General features: G+C 43.0%; 1 long non-coding RNA gene across 1 annotated transcript; it reads right to left on the bottom strand.

Annotated features, from left to right (window-relative positions):
- Positions 1-3,210: 3,210 nt before the first annotated feature.
- LOC309654136 lies at positions 3,211-17,394 on the bottom strand. The gene is made up of 3 exons (XR_014259925.1): positions 17,251-17,394; positions 8,136-8,239; positions 3,211-4,093 (listed from the first exon to the last, which is right to left on the bottom strand). It is a non-coding gene; the product is annotated as an uncharacterized lncRNA (long non-coding RNA).
- Positions 17,395-17,831: the final 437 nt, after the last annotated feature.

Genomic DNA, 17,831 nt, shown 5'->3' with positions numbered 1-17,831 from the left:
CGGGAAGCACTAGTCAGTCAGAAGGTTGAAGGAGTGAGGGGAAAGCATGGGTGAGAGCCTTATTGTGGTTTTCGCAGAAAGGAACAGGCAAGGCAGGGTAAGCAGGTTTAGGGTTGGCTAGTTTGAATAATTTCAGCAGGCTCTTAGGTCTAGGGGCTGTCCTAGGGTTTCCTGGATCTGGCCCTGAGGTGACCAGGACAGGTGAGCACAGGCATACCTCGGAGATACTGCTGGTTTGGTTCCAGACTATTGCAATAAAGCAAATGGGGCAATAAGGCAAGTCACACGAATTTTTTGGTTTCCAGTACATATAAACATTATGTTTACACTATGCTGTAGTCTATTAAGTGTGCAATAGCATTATGTCTAAGAAAACAATGTACATATCTTAATTAAAAACTAATGCTGCTGGAAAAATGGCACCAATAGACTTGCTCAATGCAGGTTTTTCACAAGTCTTCAATCTGTAAAAAATGCAGTATCTGTGAAGTGCAGTAAAACAACATATCGCTGTATTGGCCCAAAGTATAAGAGCCCTGTGAGAGCTGGGTAAAGGGGGTGGTAATGGGGGCGGAGGGGTATGGTTTTGGATTGGTTAGCTTGCACATGAAAGGTATATTCACAAGGGGGGAGTTTGTCATCTCTAGGAATTAGCTAGTCCTCAAAGGAGCAGTCTCTCCTGCACTAGCAAGGTCCCAGCTGCCAGAGCATTGAGAAGACAGAAAGTAAAGAAACACAGTCAATACAGGTCCTTAATAGTTTTTAAGAGTGTAAAGAGTGTAGAGATGTTCAGAGACCAAAGAGTTTGAGGACTTCTTGGCTAGGTTATGCACAGTAAAAAAGAAGCCCCAAATCTCAACGTCTTACAGCAAAGAGGGTTGTTCGTTGCTCAAGTGAAGTCTTCACACTTCTGATAGGGGGCATACAGTCATCCCTGGGGATCCTTGGGGGATCTGTTCCAGGACCCCCAAAGGATATCAAGCTCTACGGGTGCTCAAGTCCCTTGTATTAAATGGTGTGGTACAGTCGGCCTTCTGTATCCGAGGATATGGAACCCACAGATGCAGAGGGCCTCCTATACAAAGAATAACAGAACATTTTAAAAAAAGTCATAATTTCAGAACAAAAAATCATTTAAATTGAATTACTTTAGTTTAATGAGAAACTCCCTATATTATCCTTATTTGCTCAACTTTTTATCATGAATTAGTGAGATTTCATCACTACTTAGGAAGAGTTCAGGGACTGGTGCTTGGAAATTTCTGACATCTAGGACAATTATGGATGGAAATGACATGAAGGAGAGGAAAGACCTTACCTTGTTTATATGCTGAAAGGACCCAGCAGAGAGGGGGAAGGCTGAACATACTGGAAAAAGAGACACCTGAGAGAACTCCTGGAGGGGGTGCAAGAGCAAAGGAGGGAGCGGTCTGAAAGAGGAGAGAGAGAGGAACCTCTCCTTCGAAAACTGGTTGGATAGGAGGAGAGGCTTCCCTTGAAGATAAGTTAGTTGAGGGAAGGAGGGAAGCTGCAAGAGTCCACCCCTAACGGCACTGATTTTGTCTATGAATCACAGGTGAGTTTACTGCTGGAGGTGAGCGGGGCAGGGAAGGTGGAGGGTTTAGGCCCATTGCAGGGCCTGGTGAAGGGAGCCGACGAAGCACAAACAACAGGAGATGAAGCAGAACCGAAGGCCCAGCTGAGTTTAGACCTTAAACCGTAACAGCATGAAACACACGGCAGCCTACCTTTCCTAACTCAGCTTCCTAACCCTGGCATTGAGTAGAGGTGGGGTTGGGGTGGGTGTAGGGAACTGATGTTTACTGAAAGGCTGTGTAGGGTGATGGTTAAGGGCACGGCCTTTGAAGTCAGCTGGCCTGAGTCAAAATCCTGTCACTTTCCTATTCAGTAAAATGGGGCCAATAATAGTCTTGTGGTGTTGTTTTACGTGGGTAACAGTGGTTTTGTGGAGTTGTTTCGAGGGCTAAATGACTATATATATGCTGTGGATTTTCTTTCCACATCCCTGCTTCTGGGGGTTAAGGGACCCACCTAGGTTTCCTGATTAGGTGAGTGTAGGACTCTTGAAAAGGGACTGTTGGGCTGCACCCCGCAGGCTTGTAAGCCCAGTGTTTGCCCAGCTTGAAGACCGTAGAAGGACCCCAGAATCAGTGACGGAGACATCAATGGTGTTCATGGATAGGAGGATCTTACCTGTGGGAAGCGAGGTCCGGGCGTGACTCCCCACCCTGTGGGGCAGACAGCGGCCGTCTTCACTACCACGGGGAGAGGGAGGTTACCAGTTACAGGGGGAATTGACGTCAGCGTGGCTCATCGGTTACCAGGGAAACCAGCATGGGAGCCTGCCCCTCACCGCCCCTTTGATGAGCCAGCAAGGTGCGGACGTTCTGATCTAATGAGCGTTCCCAGCTGGGCCGGGGCGAGCATGCAGCCATGTACTGAGGAGGGAAGGTCAGTCAGGTGAGTAGGGGTCGGTGAGGCAGAGACTGGTCAGGCAGGGGACGCACAGCGAGCAAGGGAGCCGCCATCGTGGGGGGCTGACCATACAGGGACAACCCAGCTCCTCCGCCCTCCCTGCCCGTTTCCTTTGAGGCCCCTCCTCCGTGGTCCCCATGATCCTTTCTGCTTGTGGTGGGGAACGGAAGGCAGGTATACCTGGTTCTCCCCTGTTTTGTTTCCAAAGTATACTTTGGCATAATCTCTAGGCCATACTTTCTTCAGGCCTTTAGTTTTATATCTCAGTTACCTGTTTTAGAAGTAAACTACACCCTGCCTCTCATTTGTGTTTTACTCTAATAATCCTAGCCTACCTATTCATCCATCCACTTGCCCTCCAGAGAAGGACCTCTGGATCGCAGGGGGAGGTCACATATGTGGAAGAGGCAAAAGATAAAGGCATAAAAATATGTTTTAGGACATCTCTTCTTACCTACTAACTCCCTTAATTCTCCTGTGGGTAGATGTCTTCATCCCCCGAAAATACCCACCGCCGATGCTCAGAGGGGTCAGTAATGTGGGCAGAGTTACTTACGCAGCTGTTTACTGTCAGAGCAATAAAACAATTCTACGCCTGTGCTCTTCCACTTGGCGCTCTGCCCTGCCTCAAACCAAGGGCTGCACTGGTCCCGTGGCGGCCTGAGGGCTGGAGGCCTCGGAGGACTGGGGTGAGGGAGGCGTAGGTGCTGGTGGGAGACTAAAGAGCCTAGGTGAGAAGAGAAAGAGGGGCTCTATGCGCAGAGAAGCGGGGGCTGATGAACAGGGAGAGAAGGAAGACGCGGAGGAGCTGGAATCGCAGTGAAAGGGATGAGCAGGTGGGGAGGGGAAAGGAGGGATGACTTGTGGAACAATGGGAGGTGAAGCTGACGGTTTTACGGGGTTCACTTCCAGGTGATGACGAGTAGCCACAGGACTACTGAAGAGAAGCTGAACACCACTGGTGTGGAGGACACGAAGAAGCGTGAGTTCCAGCTGCTTGAGTGAAAGTTGAAAAACAGATCTGATGTCAGAGTCCTTTACAGATGCTTGAGGAGTGAGCTTGTGGTTGAAAACAGAGCAGGCAGGGGCCCGGGTAGCAGAGGCCCGGAGCTGGTGCAAGGCACGAGCCTCCCGGGAAGAGGGGCTGCAGAGGTAGAAAGAACCCTGGTTTTTAACTGTAGCACGTGGCAGTTCTCATCCATGACTCTGCATGGTCCTCCCAGCAATCCCATGAGATGCATACGGGGCAGGAAATAGACCTTCTCCGCGAAAACCAGCTGCGAAGCATCGGCACTGGGACGCAGACCACGTCTCCTGACTTGATCCACGCTGTCTGTAGTTTCCCATGAGAGTCCTGATCCTCTGCGTACTATTCACAGTAGGAGATCAACCTCTTAGAGAGAAAACTTATAGTCTCTACATAGAAATGAAAGAACTTTTCTCTAAGTTTTCTTCACCCCAGACTCTATGTTAAAAATCTTCAGGCTGTAAATTGTGAGAAAGAGCTGTTGGACTGTCAGGAATTGGTGCAGGTGAGGTTCTTATGGTGCCATCTAGTGTCCGTGATTGGACTTACAAAACTTTGGCTATAAGTATTCTGAAAAATAATTTATTTAAGGAAATAGCAAGTAACTGATTAATTTTGCAAAAGAATAGACATTAAAACACCTAATATTTTCCTCTCCCTGCCGGGAAGATTTATTAACCTGCCCTCTTGATCACCCCGAGAGTTAGACCAATGCAGTGAATTACTTCATTGCATAACACAGAAATTATGACCTAGTGAAGTCCAAGGTTACCTTATTTTCTTTTCACTATACCAGTTCATCCAAGACCTTAAAGATCATGAAGCTTGGTGCTAGAAGTGTCTGAGGCATTCAGGTCTTCATTCAGTAGAATGAGGTATACAGCAGTGCTTCACAAACTATAAAATGTTAAGCAGAAGTATTATATAGAGCTATTATTTCACACATACGATTCCATACCCTTGACACACCTCCCTTCTAAGCCTCATAACATATTTATAAGATAAGAGTTGCTATCTAGACTTTACATCTGAAGAAGCTGAGGCTCAGAGATGTTATATGACTTGCCCAAGGTCATAGAGCTAGTTTTCTCTTTGCTGTACTACATTGCCACTATGACACTGATATAAGGAATTAATATGAATTTATTCAGCAGAAATTTATTAATGCTCACTAGTACCATCCGTTGGGTTAGGAACAAGGTATATAAAGATTTATGACTGTTGGGAACTGAATGTTTGTGTCCAACTAAAATTCGTATGTTGAAGCCCTAGCCCCTAATATGACATATTTGGAGGTAGGGGCTTTGTGGAAGTAAAGTTAAATGAGGTTATAAGGGTAGGGTCCTGATCCAATAGGATTACGTCCTTAAGGATAGGAAGAGAGACCAGATCCAGATCTTGCTTTCTCTCGGCAGGCACATGCAGCAAGAAGGCAGCTGTCTGCAAGCCAGGAACAGAACTCTCAACAGAACCTGACCATGCTGGCACCCTATCTCACTTTCAGCTCCAGAACTGGGAGAAAATTAATTTCTGTTGTTTAAACCACCCAGTGTATGGTATTTTGTTACGGCAGCCCAGCCCAAGCCAACTAAAACAATGAATATCTACTCCCCCTAAGCTGCTTCCAGCTTTGTTAGGGAAGTCAGTTGTTAGATAAATCACAACCCAACTTGCTGAGATAGATGTATGGACACCTCATATTTCTAAATGATTGCCTTAGAAAGAATCCTGATGAGACTGGTGGTGACAGGCTACCACAGATGTCAGACAGCTCTAAACTCAAATACATTTAAGAGATGACCTCTTACTTAGAGGTACCTTGTCATTAATAAACATGGACTTTCTCTCAGAACCCCGTGTGCCCTCTTTGCGTAGGAGATGGGATGGAGTTGCGGAGCCAGTGACTAAATGTGGCTTTGGGTTCTGGTTCAGGAACAGAACCTGTGGTCCTCAGCTGCTACATCTATCAGATGAGATGGTTTTGACTAGCTGCCATCTGAGGCAGTCATCTGAATCTTTTTGCTCACTTTGTCCCTAGAAGAGTTTTGAAAAACTGTGAAACTGTTTCCACTTTTGAAAGTTGACATCTAAAATTTTCCATTAGAAATGTAGTTTTAAAGAATGTCATTTCCATTATACTATAAATGTTGACATTTTAAAATAAAATCATCACATGACTCTTATGTTTCCAGTACCATCAAAATAACATATTTATTAGAAATTCACTATCATTCATAAAAAAGACTGCCTTTCACATCATTCCTTTTTCTCAATGAAATATTATTTTCACTCCATTCTCCATTCCCAGAATTTTATGTAATGCAGTGTATTTTTATGTTTGAAAGTCTTTTAAAATTAAAATTAAAAATTAAAATTACCTGAAAGTTTTATTATCATAATTATCAGTAGTTAAAATTTGAAACCATATATGATAAATTTTGATAATAATTACACATAATTAGTAAAATTTTATTGGATACATCTCTCAAAATCTATTGATGAATGTTATTTATTGTTAGAAAGAGATACAATTTAATCTAGATTCAATTCCTATTTTGGGGTTTTACAGATATAAGCACTCAGAGACACTGTTCTCATAAATAGATGAAAATAGTTTTATTATAGTAAAGTCATTCAATTATTTCAACTTCTGAATTGCATGCCAAAAGTATCTCACAGTAATCTCTCATTAAATGTTATTTTAAATCATCAACTTTAGGTTCTCCATCAAATTTGTTGAAAGCAAAGAATTAGAAACCCCCTGAATTACAAAAGGATTGATTATCCAGTCTTTACAGTCAATCTGGGACTACTATAGGACAATCATCTCACTTATAAACACTAATTCTAAGGAAGAGTGCTAAGTAAGGCAGAGAGCCTTGCATGTCACCTGGATGACCTAAGATGCTACCAATGTTTCTTACCTATACTCTGCTTGGTTCTCTCAACACTCTCCCTCAGGAGCAATGCTTTCTTTGAGTAAAATTATCATCACTCTTATAACCACACTCTACATTATATCTGAATGAACATATTGGCCAAACTGCTCCACTGAATACCAAAATACCCACTCTTAAAGAGAAGAAAAGGAAAGACACAAAGCCTGAATGCAAATTTTTGATGCCTTATTTTGGAGACTTCTCTGAAAGCAGAAGTGCCATCCATTAGAAATACAATGTGAGCCATATATGTAATTTAAAATTTGTTTGAAAAGCAAAAAGAAGCAGGTGAAATTAATGTTATATGTAATGCAATATTTCCAAAATATAATCATTTCAACATTCAGTCAATATAAAAAGTTAAAAATGAGGTAGTTTTACATTTTTTTTTTTTTTGGTACTATTCCTTGTAGTATTTTATACAAGCAGCAAATCTTAATTCATACCAGCTACACTTCAGGTGCTCAATATCCACATGTGACTAGTGACTATTGTATTGGGCAACACAGCCCTTGAGAGACACACTGTAGTAAGATTTGGGATGGATAAGAGAGCAGTCTTTTGTTTTTGTAAAGTAAGAATATGCTGAACATAAGCGAAGTGGTCAGAAAGGAAAATAGTCCTATCCATGCCCTCGTACAGCTGTGAAAGGTATCTTTCACCCCAGGGCCTATGCTGCACAGCTGTATGAAGTGGCCCTGGTGTACCTCAAGAGATAGAGGTACCCCACTTTGAAGATCATTATTTTAAGGTGAATTCTAGCTGCCAGGGTCTTTGGAAAATGATGCAATGATAATGAAATTATGCCGCCTTATCTTCTGGAGAAGACCTAGTCAACTATCCTCTAAAATTCTGGAGCAAGTAAAAAGAAAAAATTCATGAGACAATGATTAGCAAAAGATCTAGAAAGCCCCTGTTACTTTGTCAGCAATATCCTGGTATGACTTTTTTAAGTCATACCAAGTATGGTTGACAACCTACCTTATTGCAAGTAGAGAGTTTTTGGTAATAGTAGGGTGATGTTTTCTCCTCTGACTTTGATGGAGACAAGATGAGGTTATATGAAAATCATCAACCTAACATCAGATTACTCTAGGAGGTGAAGATTTCCTATGTTAGGGCACAGAAATGACTAAGAATCTCTTCCTTACCTCTATTTTCTTAGGAAACTTCTACAATTTGTCCCTCTAGCTCTTTCTAAATTCCAGTGTACAGTATGAATGTTGGGCTTCCTTTCCAAAGGAACCCAGATGCTTGTCCTAAAAGGTAAGTATAAAGAAGTACTCTATGATACTGTCTTAGTTGGCTTGGGCTGCCATGACAAAATACCATAGACTGGGTGGCTTAAACAACAGAAATTTATTTTCTCACAGTTCCGGAGATTGGGAAGTACAAGATCAAGGTGCTACCTGATTTGGTTTCTGCTGAGAGCTTTCTTCCTGGCTCTCAGATGGCTGCCTTCTGTGTCCTCCATGGTGGAGAGAGAAGTCTGGTGTCTCTTCCTTTTCTTATAAGGACACCAACCCTGTCAGATTAGGGCCCCACCTTTATGACCTCATTTAACCTTCATCACCTCCTCACAGGTCCTATCTCTAAATGTCTTAGTGAATTCAAGCTGCTGTAACAAACTACCATACACTGGATGGCTTAAACAACAGAAATTTATTTCTTACAGTTCTGGAGACTGGAAGTTCAAGAGCAGGGTGCCAGTACGGTTGAGTTCTGGTAAGGAAAGTTTTCTGATTTGTAGACTGCTGACTTCTCCTTATATCTGCACCTGGCAGAGAGCAGAGAGGAAGAGCAAACTTACTTGTGACTCTTTTTTAAAAAATTAATAAATGTAATTTATTTTTGGTATTTATAATTTTTTACTGAAATATAATCAACTTACAATGTTTCAGGTGTACAGCAGTGATTCAGTTATATATATATATGTGTATATATATATATATTCTTTTTCAGATTATTTTCCATTATAGGTTACTACAAGATATTGAATATAGTTCCCTGTGCTATACAGTAGTCCTTGTTGTTTATGTATTCTATATATAGTAGTGTGTATCTTTTAATCCCAAATTCCTAATTTATCCATCCCCTCTCCTTTCCCCTTTGGTAAGTGTAAGTCTGTTCTCTGTGTCTCTGAATCCATTTCTGTTTTGTAAATAAGTTCAGTTGTATCATTTTTTAGATTCCATATATAAATGATATCATAGGATATTTGTCTTTCTCTCTCTGACTTACTTCACCTAGTATGATAATCTCTAGGTCCGTGTTGCTACAAACCATATTATTTCATTCTTTTTTATGGCTGAGTAGTATTCCATTGTATAAATATACTACCTCTTCTTCATCCATTCATCTGTCATTGGACATTTAGGTTGCTTCCATGTCTTGGCTATTGTAAATAGTGCTGCTATGAACATTGGGGTGAATGCATTTTTTTGATTTAGAGTTTTCATCTCTTCCAGATATATGCCCAGGAGTGGGATTGCTGGATCACATGGTAACTCTATTTTTAGTTTTTAAGGAACTTCCATACTGTTCTCCACAGTGGCTGCAGTAGTTTATTCCTACCAACAGTGCACAAGGGTTCCCTTTTGTCCACACCCTCTCCAGCATTTATTATTTGTAGACTTTTTGATGATGGCCATTCTGACTGGTGTGAGGTAATACCTCACTGCAGTTTTGATTTGCATTCCTCTAATTATTAGCGATGTTGAGCATCTTTTCATGTGCCTGCTGGCCATCTGTATGTCTTCTTTGGATAAATGTCTGTTTAGGTCTTCTGCCCATTTTTTAAAATAGATTTATTTATTTTTATTTATTTAGTTTTGGCTGTGTTGGGTCTTCGTTGCCGTGTGTGGGCTTTCTCTAGTTGAGGCGAGTGGGGGCTACTCTTCATTGCAGTGCATGTGCTCCTCATTGTGGTGGCTTCTCTTGTTGCAGAGCACGGCTCTAGGTGTGCAGGCTTCAGTATTTGTGGCACTCGGGTTCAGTAGTTGTGGCTCACAGGCTCTAGAGTACAGGTTCAGTAGTTGTGGTACATGGTCTTAGTTGCTCCGCGGCATGTGGGATCTTCCTGGACCAGGGCTTGAACCCATGTCCCCTGCACTGGCAGGCAGATTCTTAACCACTGCATCACTAGGGAAGTCCCTTCTGCCCCATTTTTTGATTGGGTTGTTTGTTTTTTGATATTGAGCTGTATGAGCTGTTTGTATATTTTGGAGCTCAATCGCTTGTTGGTTGCATCATTTCCAAATATTTTCTCCCAGTCTGTAGGTTGTCTTTTCATTTTGTTTATGATTTCCTTTGCTGTGAAAAAGCTTTTAAGTTTAATTAGGTCCCATTTGTTTATTTTTGGTTTTGTTTCCATTACTCTAGGAGACAGACCCAAAAATATATTGCTGCGATTTATGTCAAAGAGTGTTATGCTTATATTTTCCTCTAGCAGTTCCTGTACTCCAAAAACTATACGATGAAGATGACACAAACAGATGGAAAGATATACCGTGTTCTTGGATTGGAAGAATCAATATTGTTGAAATGACCATACTACCCAAAGTAATCTAAAGGTTCAATGCAAACCCTATCAATTTACCAATGGCGTTTTTCACATAACTGGAACAAAAAAATTTTAACTGTGTGTGGAAACAGAAAAGAAACTAAAGAGCCAAAACAATCTTGAGAAAGAAGAACAGAGCTGGAGGAATCACGTGCCCTGACTTCAGACTATACTCTAAAGCTACAGTAATCAAAACAGTATGGTACAAAAAACCAGACACATAGATCAATGGAATAGGATAGAAAGCCCAGAAATAAATCCATGCACTTATGGTCAATTAATCTATGACAACGGAGGCAAGAATATACAATGGAGGAAAGACAGTCTCTTCAATAAATGGTGCTGGGAAAACTGGACAGCTACATGTAAAAGAATGAAATCAGAACATTCTCTAACACCATACACAAAAATAACTCAAAATGGATTAAAGACCTAAATGCAAGACCAGATACTCTTGTGACTCTTATAAGGTACTAATCTCATTCATGAGGACTCCACCCTCCTGACTCATTTGATCCTAATTACCTCCCAATGGCCCCACCTCCTAATACCACCGCATTTGAGTATAGGGTTTCAACACATGAATTTTGGGAGGACACAAATATTCAACTCATATCACCAAATATAGTTACATTGGGGGTTAGGGTTTCAACATATAAATTTGGAGGGGCCATGATTCAGTCCATAGCAGATATTAAGGCACTAAGGGTATGGAATTCCATTTTAGAAGCTCTTCAAATAATTTAAGATAATCAGCTGCCTGAATTATTTGTTTAGGATGAAATTCTGTTTAGCTGGAGGCAAAAGACTCATTTAATATTTTCCAGAATTCCAAGTCTTTTTATAACATCATCCTCTGTCGTCTCCTTATGTATGAAATGGTTTGAATTTCATGATAAAATTTCATTATGACACACTTCTCCCAAGAAAAACTCTTGTGGACAATTTTGGGGGTTTTTAGGTAAACTATTACTAGTGCAAGATATTTTTTAATGAACTATTTCTAATTTTTTCCCTGTAAAGTTATTTCTTCTAGTCTCAGAACTGCAAAGACATAGTAGCTCCCACCCCCAAAGTCCTATTTAAAAATAATGAGCATTCTACAATCAAGAGACATGCTGAAAAGGGGGGGGGGGGTGTCTTTCAAATAAATACACAGGTATTCCTAGAGTAGTTAATTTTTAAGTGAAACTAGTGATACTTCCTGCCAAGCATGAGTATAGTACATGAACCTGTGAAACTAGAATAAACTAAAAAGTACCTGTGACTACTTTAGAAACTGATGTACGGAATACACTTGTAGTCTATTTTTTATAGCTGTGACATTGGGAAATTCCATAGAGTAAAAATATAGGGTGTTTTAACTTTGCTGTAAAATACGAGTTTTTGGTATTGAAGAGGGAGATATGCATCCAACTTGTACTAAGTTCCTTATAGAGAATTTAAAAAATCAATCATTCCAACAAATAAAAACTGTAATGGCTCAGTAGTATTCTTCATGAACAGTTACTGTAAATAAGGGCTGAAGTATTCAAAGAAAAGGAGCTCAGAATCTTTCATGCATTAACTATTCTAGGCAAGACCATTGAAGAAGTAATATCAGTTTGAGATGGTTCAAAATATGTTACCAAGTCTAAGGACTTACACATTATTATATCACAATTTTACTTTTAGTTATCTAATTTAGGAATGTTTGATTCTAAGAAGAAGCTGGAAACTAACTGGAATTGTCTCTAGCAATGTTATTATATAGGCTTTTACTTAGGCTTATAGATTTTTCTGCTATTTTTTATTCATCTTGACATAACAATAGGCTAACTGTAATTATATCACAGTCCATGGGCTTATGTTTCACAACTCCCTCTTAGAAACTCTGATTTAGTTTGTGACTTATTTAGTTTACACACTTGTTCTCTAATAATTTAGTTCTGTAATGCTGGTTAAAAAATTTTTGGACATTCCCAATATGCACATATACATTAAAAATACACACACATACCTCTGTGTTTATGTACTATGTATACTATAAAACACATACACAATAGCAATTTTAAAGGATTAAAGATGAAATAATTAAATTTAAATCTTTCTATTGAAGTACAAAATAAGAACATGATTTGACATTCTTCCTTATTTTGGAAAGTCTTGGTTTATCATTTTGTGACATGGTGATTTGAGTTTGATTTCTTTCTAATATAATAGACTTTGGGGGGGAATAGTTTTAGATTTATAGAAAAATGGATATGATAGTACAGAGCTCCTACATACCCTGTACCCAATTTCTCCTATTACTAATATCTTACATTAGTATGGTATATTTATTACTTAATGAGCCAATTTTGATCCATTATTGTTAACTAAAGTCCATAGTTTATTCATACTTCTTTTGTTTAACCTAATGTCTTTTTCTGTTCCAGGACCCCATCCAGAATACCACATTACATTTAGCTGTCATGTCTCCTTAGGCTCCTCTTGAGTGATAGTTTCTCAGACTTTTCTTGTTTTTGGTGGCCTTGACAGTTTTGAAGAGAACTGGTGAAGTAATTTTTAGGATGCCCCTCTAATGGAGTTTGCAATTTGTCTGGTGTTCCTCTCATTAGACTGGGGTTATGGGTGTTTGGAAGATCACAGAGGTGCGGTGCCCTTTGCATCCGATCATATCAAGGTTACATACCATCAGTATGATTGATCACTGAGCTCAGGTCGCATTGTAACCTGGCCCATGGGTAAGTATTCATTTCTGCTAAGGTCCGTCAGCAAGCCAAAACTTGTTTCTCACAAGGAGAGTAGTTATCTTCACAGGATGGCAGGGCTTTGCTACAAAATCCTAAAGGTTTGCATTGTGATTCACTTATATGTACTTGCCAAAGACTCCAAATATCTCTATCTGCCACTTCAAGCATCACTGGGTCAACTGAATCATATGACCCAAGTGGAAAAGTAACTTGCACAGCAGCCTGGACCGTTGCAGAGACTTCTCTTCGCTCACTTGGTGTTATGCCTCTTTTTTTTTAACAGTAGGAGGGGCCAGATGTAACAACTTATCCTTCACTTAGAAGTGATATCTTGATATACTCAACTCCAAGGGACCCCTAGAAATTTCACTGAGGTAGAAGGCCTCTGAATTGGGGGGGATTTACTTCCCATCCTCTGACATGCAAATATCTTACCAATATGTGTACAGTAATTGGTACTTCCTGTCTACCAGGACTAATCAGCATATCATCATCAACGTAATAGACCAGTGTGATGTTCTGTGGAAGGGGAAGGGGATTTAGTCTCTGCAGACTAAATCATGACATAGGGCTGGAGGGTTGATATAACCTGTGGTGGGACAGTGAAGGTGTGCTGCTGACCTTGCCAGTTGACTCCTTCCGGTGGTCTTTTTCAACACATATAAAGGAAAAAGCATTTGCCAGATCAATAGCTGCACACCAGGTACTGGGAAATGTGTTGATTTGCTCAAGCAATGAAACCACATCTGGTTTAGCAGTGCAACAGGGATCATTACATAACCGGATTTACAAAAATCCAGTCATGCTCCAAGATCCATCTGTCTTCTGCACATGCCAAATAGGTGAGTTGAAAAGGGATGTGATGCATATCACAACCTTTGCAACTTTCAAGTTCTTGATAGTGGTACTAATCTTTGCAATCCCTCCAAAAATGTGGTATTGTTTTGGTTTACATTTTTATAGGTAGCAACAGTTCTAGTGGCTTCTATTTGTCCTTTCCTACAGTAACAGCCTTCACTCTACAGGTCAGGGGACCATTGTGGGGATCCTGCCAGCTGCTGAGCATGTCCATTTTTTATGCATTCTGGAACTGGGGAAATAACCACAGGATGTGTTCAGAGACCCACTGGGCCTAACATAAGATGAACCTGAGCTAAAATTCCACTGATAATTTGACCTTCACAAGCCCCTACTCTGATAGGTAGATACAGTGATATTTTGGGTTTCCATGAATTAGGTCAAACCCACTGTCTACTAAGCCCCAAAAGTCTGGTTATTTCCTTTCCCCCAATGCACAGTCACTCTTGTTGATGGCTATAGGACCCTGTGGGGTAGGCTGGGGAAAAAATTAACACTATACATTTTTGGCACTGAAGTAGGGTCCTTCCTCAAGAAGACCTGGCCTCCCCTTCATTCAGAGTTCTGGGTATGTAAATTGGCTCAAGCCTGGGAACTGATTGAGGGGCTGTGACTTTCTGTTTTGGTGACACAAGTTAGGGTTTCTGTTCATAGACCTGGAACTCTTCTGCTTATATATTTTTTGGCTGCGCTGTGCAGCTTGTGGGATTTTAGTTCCCTGACTAGGGATTAAACCAGGGCCCTCGGCAGTGAGAGCACTGAGTACCACCAGGGAGTTCCCAGAACTCTTCTGCTTATAAAGACCAAGTAAGAATTTAGTAATTATCCATCTATTTCTTTTCTAGGGACACCATGAGCAACTAGCCAATACCATAGGTCTTTGCGAGTCAGATAATTCTGATAACTGCTTTGGCTCAGCTGTCCGTTACAGCAACCACACTGGTCCCTACCTGCCACCCTGAGATCCCATCATCACCACTGCATTTAAGAATCTGTTTGATGATAACAGATTCCATTGTAAGATACATCTGAATACAGAGAGGAGCAATTGCAGATCTCTTCAAGGTGCTGGGACTCACTTCACAAATTACTTCTCATAGTCATGTTGAAGGGTAATGTCCTCTGGACCCTCCTGAGGTGGGTGAGAAAGTCTTACATGATAAATCAACTCTAAGATTCCCATCTTCCCAAGACTTTGGAGATCTTCCTCTACAGTATCCTAGGCAGTTCTGGCACTTCAACTTCATTTAGTGTAGACACTTTTGGGTGGAAGGAAGTCAGTGATCAATGGTGTTTTTGCCAGTTTCTTCTCACAGTGAGTCCACTGGGCTCTGAAAGCCATCTTGTGGTTATTTTCTTAGTTCCACAGGTACAACTGGAAGAGACATACTCAGCAAACAATCAAACAAACTTAATCTTTTTCTAACCCTTTGAGGTAAAATGTATCTGCTTTGTAGGCTCTTATCAATAAATTCAGCCTGATAGTATTTTACAAGCCTTCATCTTTATCCCTGTATTAGTTTCCTAGGGTGGTTACTGCAAAGTACTACAAACCGAGAGGCTTAAAACAACAGCAATTTATTCTCACAGTTCTTGAGAGGAGATATCTGAACTCAAGTTGTCAGCAGGGCCATGCTTCTCCTGAAGGCTCTTTGGAATAACCTTTGTCTTTTCCTCGCTACCAGCAGCTCCTGGCATTTCTTGGCTTCTAGCTACATCACCCCAATCTCTGCCTCCATCTTCACATATCCTAATTCCTTCTGTGTTTATATATGTCTGCATCCTCTCTTCTTAAATAAGGATACCAGACATTGGATTTAGGACCCACTCTAATCCAGCAGGACCTCATTTTACCTGATTACATCTTCAAAGATTATTTCCAAATAAGGTCACATTGCATTTCCAGTTGGAGAATGAATTTTAGGGGACACTAGTCATCCCACTATAATCCCACACCCTTAACATCCATACAAAATTTGACTGCATATTCTTTTGTATGCTCTGAATTTTTTTAGCATGTGTATTTTACTTTTTCAAATAAAATTAAAGTGGAAAACCCGCCACAGTTCTTTGCCATAAAATGCAAGTATTCTTTCCAGCCAGTTTCTCCCTTTGATGGCCATTACTACATAGTCTCCCTATATTGGTTTCCCTGTCCCTTTTCCAACCTTTTCTCTAACTGCAGACAAAATGACCTTTTAAAATAATCTCCTTCCGATCTTTCAAGGAGGATCAAACACAAGGTTTCCCGTTAGCTGAAGGAGGCTTTTCAAGATCTGGTCTCCAGTACCCTTCTTCCAGGTTCATCTTTCAATAAAACCCCATTATGAACCCATTTTACCCCAGAACCCCTTGTAGGTTTCCGAACTGCCCAAGCCATTCCCTTCCTCCATACTTTGGCCCTGTGCTCTTTGCCCCCTGCACCCATGACTGCTGCTCATCTTTAGCAGCTACTCTGCTATTCCCTCCCTGGACAGGAAACATTTTTGTCTTCTCATCTTTGAAGTCTGTTAATATTTTCCCTTTGCTCTTGCTCCTTCTCAATCAAATTTCCTATTTGGTTTTTTTTTAATAGATTTATTTAATTAATTAATTAATTAATTTTTGCTGCGTTGGGTCTTCGTTGCTGCAGACTTTCCCTAGCTGCGGTGAGCGGGGGCCACTCTTTGTTGTGGTGCATGGACTTCTCACTGCAGCAGCCTCTGTTGTCGCAGAGCATGGGCTCCGGACTTTGGTAGTTATGGCACGAGGGCTCAATAGTTGTGGCTCGCAGGCTCTAGGGCACAGCCTCAGCAGTTGTGGCACGCGGGCTCAGTAGTTGTGGCACACGGGCTCAGTAGTTGTGGCTTGTGGGCTCTAGAGCGCAGCCTCAGCAGTTGTGGCATGCGGGCTCAGTAGTTGTGGCTCGCGGGCTCTAGAGTGCAGGCTCAGCAGTTGTGGCACGTGGGCTCAGTAGTTGTGGCCTGCAGGCTCTAGAGTGCAGGCTCAGTAGTTGTGGCATGTGGGCTCAGTAGTTGTGGCTTGCAGGCTCTTGAGCACAGGCTCAGTAGTTGTGGCTCGCGGGCTCTAGAGCGCAGGCTCAGTAGTTGTGGCTCGTGGGCTCTAGAGTGCAGGCTCAGCAGTTGTGGCAGGCGGCTCAGTAGTTGTGGAGCACGGGCTTAGTTCCTCAGCAGCATGTGGGATCTTCCCAGACCAGGGCTCTAACCCATGTCCCCCGCATTGGCAGACAGATTCCTAACCACTGCGCCACCAGGGAAGCCCCCCAAATTTCCTATTTGAAAGAATGTAGTCCAACAACACACACACAAGCAGCTACGCTGGCCCACCGGCTGGGTAGGACCGTGTCCCCCTTCTCACGGAGGGGATGGCTGTTAACTCAGCTCTGGAGCGACAAGCGCGGCACCACGCCGAAGGCCAGAGCCCGCCGGGCTCCAGGCTCGGGGCGGGTGGTGACGGCATCGCCCCTGGGAGGCCGGGGAAGCCGCACATCACCCACTCGGACCACGTCCCTCGCTCTACAGCCGAGGAAACTCCTCCGGCGGAGGGCGAGGCTCCGAATCCCAGAGCGACACTGTAAGGCGCCCAAACATGTTAGTGCCCTTCACGCCCCAGGCCGGCCCTCTTCCTCCTCACCGAGGCCGAGTCCCGCCACTTGTCCAGCGCTTTCTCTCTCTCACGCCCGGGTACGCGAGGACGAACAGCTACCGCGAGCCTGAGGTCAATGACCGCGCGCGGGGAACTCGGGGGCGGGCCGGCGGCGCGCGGGGGTGGAGCACTCGCCATAGCGCTTCGCGTGGGCGGTCCTCTCGGGCTGCTCGGCGTGCGCAGGCGCGTGCGCAGGCGCGTGCGCAGGCGCGTGCGCAGGCGCGTGCGCAGGCGCGTGCGCAGGCGCGTGCGCAGGCGCGTGCGCAGGCGCGTGCGCAGGCGCCTGCGCAGGCGCGTGCGCAGGCGCAGGCTCCGCGTCGCAGGACTCCCGGCCGTCGCGGGCCGCGCCCACTCGTCGCGGGTCAGAGGCCGCGGGGCGGGCGGTGGTGACGCGCGCGGAAGCGTCCTGTGCGCCGTCGGTAGCCGGCAGGCAGCAGCGCTGCAGTGGCGGCCACTGCCGGGTGCCCCGACGGGAGGGGCTCCGGATCGCTGGGAGGCGGCCGAACCCCTGCGGCCCCGCCGCCGGCGGAGGCCCCATGAGTCGGGGGACGATGCTTCAGCCCGGAGCG

Source organism: Balaenoptera physalus (assembly GCF_965194825.1).
Source record: "Balaenoptera physalus genome assembly, contig: HAP1_SCAFFOLD_2094, whole genome shotgun sequence".
NCBI classification, from domain to species: domain Eukaryota; kingdom Metazoa; phylum Chordata; class Mammalia; order Artiodactyla; family Balaenopteridae; genus Balaenoptera; species Balaenoptera physalus.
Note: the sequence above shows the minus strand (reverse complement) of the source record. Positions and strands in the feature narration are given on the sequence as shown.